A 4,351-nucleotide genomic window follows, 5' to 3' on the forward strand; every position below is an offset into this window, starting at 1 on the left:
GCATTATAAAATTATAGAGTACTACACAGCAAACGAAACCATCATCAATATGAAAAGGCAAACTACCGAATGTGAGAAGATATTTGCAAATCATACATCTAGCAAGAGGTTAATATCTAAAAAATATAAAGAATTCATAGAACTCAATAACAAAAAACAAACAATCCAATGAAAAATGGGCATAAAATCTAAACAGACAATTTTCCAAAAAAGATGTACAGATGGTCGACAGGTACATAAAAAGATATTTTGACAATATTAATTATCAGAGAAACACAAATCAAAACTACAATGAGATATTACCACAAATATGTTAAAACGGCTACTATCAAGAAATCAAGAAACATGTGTTAGAGAGGATGTGAGAAAAGGGAACCCTCCTACACCGTTGGCAGGAATGTAAATTGGTACAGCCACTGTGGAAAACATTATGGAGAGTCCTCAAAAAATTAAGACTAGAACTACCATATAATCCAGCTATTCCACTTCTGGGTATTTACCTAACAAATATAAAAACACTCATTTGAAAAGATATATGCATCCCTATGTTCACTGCAGCATCTTGACCATAGCCAAGATATGGAAAAAACCAAAGTGTCTATCAATGAATGGATGAAGTATTAACAGACAATGAAATACTAAGCCATAAAAAAGAATAAAATCTTTCCATTTGTGACAACATGGATGAATCTCGGGAGTATTATACTAAATGAAATAAGTCAGGTAGTGAATGACAAATAACTGTTATGATTTCATTCATGTATGGAATCTAAAACAAAATGAACAAATTAAAGCAAAAACACACTCATATACACACAGTATAGAATGGTAGTTACCAGACGTGAAGGAGGTTGACAGGGAGGAAATGAGTGAATGCAGTCAATTGCATGGTGAACCATGGTAACGAGTTTTGGTGGTGATCATTTTGTAATGCATACTAATTTCGAATTATAATGTTGTATACCTAAAAGTTATATAATGTTATATACTAACTTTACCTTATTAAAAAAAAATTATAAGGTACTAACTCTGCCCTACACGCTAAGGAAAATATCAGTTCGTTGTGAAGGCAGCAGGCGATTGCAACCACATAAGGGATATGGTTGTCTTGGCTCTGGATAATGTATTTGTTGTTGGTTGTAAGCAAAGGTCTCCAGGGCTCCTGTGCTCATTAAAGTTGTTTGATGTGCTTATTAAATGATACAAATTTTTTGCCAGATCAAATAATATAATTTACTTTCTTAGGTTAAACACTCAGACCCAAATATTTATCCATGGACAGTTTGCTTGGTTCCATAACATAAGTTTTATATTACATGTTAACTCTTTTTAATATTCTAATTAGGGAACACAGCTAATACTTTCCTTAGAATAAACCCTGTTATATTGAATTTTTATCACCAGCATTTATCATAAATAAGTAGGTATAACTTACTTGCAAATGATGCAAATAGAGTTATGTTTCATTTCATACACAAATATATATATATGTAAACTATCTGTGCAGCCATTTATGAATATGCTTATGTTATCTTTATATAATGGATACACTTTTGTAATATGATTGAAAAATGCACTGTGATTTAGAAAATCCAAATTCCTCACAAAAGCTTGCAAAGCCCTCCATTATTTAGCCCAGACTTTATTTCTTAAAACTTCCCACTCATCCATGGTGTTTTAGCCCACTGGTTTTCTGTTGTTCTTCAAATATAACACTCCTCAAACATTAGGTAAGGTCAGGATCCCCTACGTCACAGATAGCTGGGCCCCAATTCCAGAGTTTCTGATTTAGCATGATTGAGGTAGGGGACAAAATTTTGCCATTTAACAGGTTCCCAGATGGTGGTGATGCTGCTAGTTCAAAGATTCACTTTGAAAATACTTGTTCAAACAAGGGGAGCTGCTTTTCATCTCAGGCCCTTTTCAGTTTCTATTTCCTCTGCCTAGAAAGCTCTTCCCTCAAGTACATTTCCTCGATACCATTCAGGTTTATACTCAGTTGCTGCGTCCCTAGAGAGAAACTTCCTGACAAACGGCCTATCTAAAGTAGCACTCCTGTGACTCTGTCCTGCTCTATTTTTCTTTGATAGAAACTGTTTGTCTCTCTTTTTTGAACGTGCATTCACATCACACATTATAAAAACATATGTATTTATATAACAAATATATAGTACATTTATAAATAACTATAAAACTACTTTGTTTATTCATTTATTTGACATAATTTACCTTTTGCACTGGAATATAATATCCTTGATGAAGAGAATTTTTTGTTGTTGTTTTTTACCACCATATCTTCTGAAAGTAGAAAAAATGCCTAGCACATAATAGACTAATGATAAATATTTGTTCAGTGAATGCATTCATTGTAAAACTCCTTTCTAAAAAAAAATGAATAAAGCTGAAACAGTTATGAAGGCTAAAATTCAAGGCTTATATAGCTTATATAACCTCAAAAAGGTTATAGAAAAAGTAAGGTAAATCGGTCTTTATGGAACAGTGGAATGGTATAAGGGAAAGCACACAGACATAGAAAAATAGTTCCTGGATTTCACCTCTGACAACATAACTCGCCAACTGTGAGAATACAAACAAATCTCACTTTCTTCACCTATACAATGGAAATATAATGACTATATTGTTATGATGATTAAGTGAGATAAAGTATTTTAAAAAACTATCATTCAGTAGATGTATAATACCTGTTTGTTGGCTCTGAAAAGACTCTCATCTCCTTTGGCACAATCTTTTAAGTAATAGCTTAACATTTCTAGACATTTTCAAAAGTCACGTGAACCTACAAAGCTCCATTGGGTCCAGTAAAATCAGAGAATTCACTAGCATAGCAATGGAAGGCTTTTCTTTCTGATTACTTTGTATATCTTAACATAGATGTCAAGAGGCCCTTACTTATTTAACGATTTATATTTTACGGCATAGGAAACCAAAAGGTTCTTATTCCTGAACACTCTTCCACTTTGAACCTCTTCTTCTCATTCTTTTACATATCCAGGCTTTGCTTTAGAGAATTATCCTTTTATAGGTTATATTTCAACATCACTTTTAAGTTTGTTATATTTGTTTGAGTATTGAGAAAGAATAAATATTACTTGCAAGAAAATTTCTGGGTGAGATATAGACTTTACTTTTCGTCCTACTTGAACTAAATCGAGGCTTATTTTCAATTTATTAGCTCTGAATATGAATGGATAGTCTAGCATTACGCCAAGAGGCAGAGCAATTTAGTAGTGGTGATTTGGGAACATCATACGTAGAGAAGATAGCATTTCTTCCTGCTAGAAGTTGTTTCCATTGAAAATGTCTTGTTTTTAGCTTTAAGTTGATTTTATTCTATTGGGATATAACCTATTCCTTTTAAAATCAGTCAGACTTCTGAAATAACTCTCTTGAGAGGCAGAACGACTTAACTGTTATAAGACTGCATCCTGGAACCAAAACAGACCCTCACTGTATAACAATTTGTGTAACGCTGAACAAGTTATTCAAATCCTCTTGCTTTCATTTCCTCTTACACAAAATGGAGATAATAATAGAATCTATCTTATATGTTTGTTTCGAGGAGTAAGTGAAATGGTAGGCACATAAAGTTAACATAGCATGCATTCAATAAATGTTAGCTATTAATATTACCTTAAAAGATTTCCTTCTTTATTTTAATTATCTATCTAAAATATATGGCTTAAAGTTCAATCCAACCCTCTTCCGGAACTACAGTCCATAATCATCAATTTTCCTTAATCCTTTGTTACCTTAATATTAAAAAAAAAAAAAAATTGAGAAGCAACAAGCATTTATCTGAGATTAAATAATTGCAAACCGGGAGCATAGGTTTCAGGCAGAAACCAAAATTCATCTTGATTTCGGGGTGAAGATATAGAATTTTTATAAGATAAAAGAAGGGAAATAATTACATGAATAGAAGGAATTTCTACTGGTGCTAGTAAGCTCTTTAGCTATACATGCTGGTTACTGATTCTAAAGAATATCCATAATCATCCATCTTTGTGGTCAGGATATCTGCTTTTCTGTTAGTTTTACGAACAGTTGTTTGTAAGTCAATGTTTGGTTGGCCCAGTCCAAAAGTTATTTTGCCCAGTTTCAACATTCCAAAGGTTCAAGGAGCAAGTCATACAAGACATTTTCTGTGGAATGACTACTGTGGCTTCGTTTTAAAATGGTTCGTTCCATTTATGTCAACTTTTCACATCTTCAAGTGGTTCATGCAAGTCAGTGAAACTCATTGACCTCCAAATAAAATTGACTCATTGTGTTCTCTTCCTTTTATAAATGCCTTTGACTTTAATCATAAATCCCTTCTTTTCTCCTCCAC

The sequence above is a fragment of the Pteropus vampyrus genome, unplaced genomic scaffold, assembly GCF_000151845.1.
Source record: "Pteropus vampyrus isolate Shadow unplaced genomic scaffold, Pvam_2.0 Scaffold3, whole genome shotgun sequence".
NCBI lineage: Eukaryota > Metazoa > Chordata > Mammalia > Chiroptera > Pteropodidae > Pteropus > Pteropus vampyrus.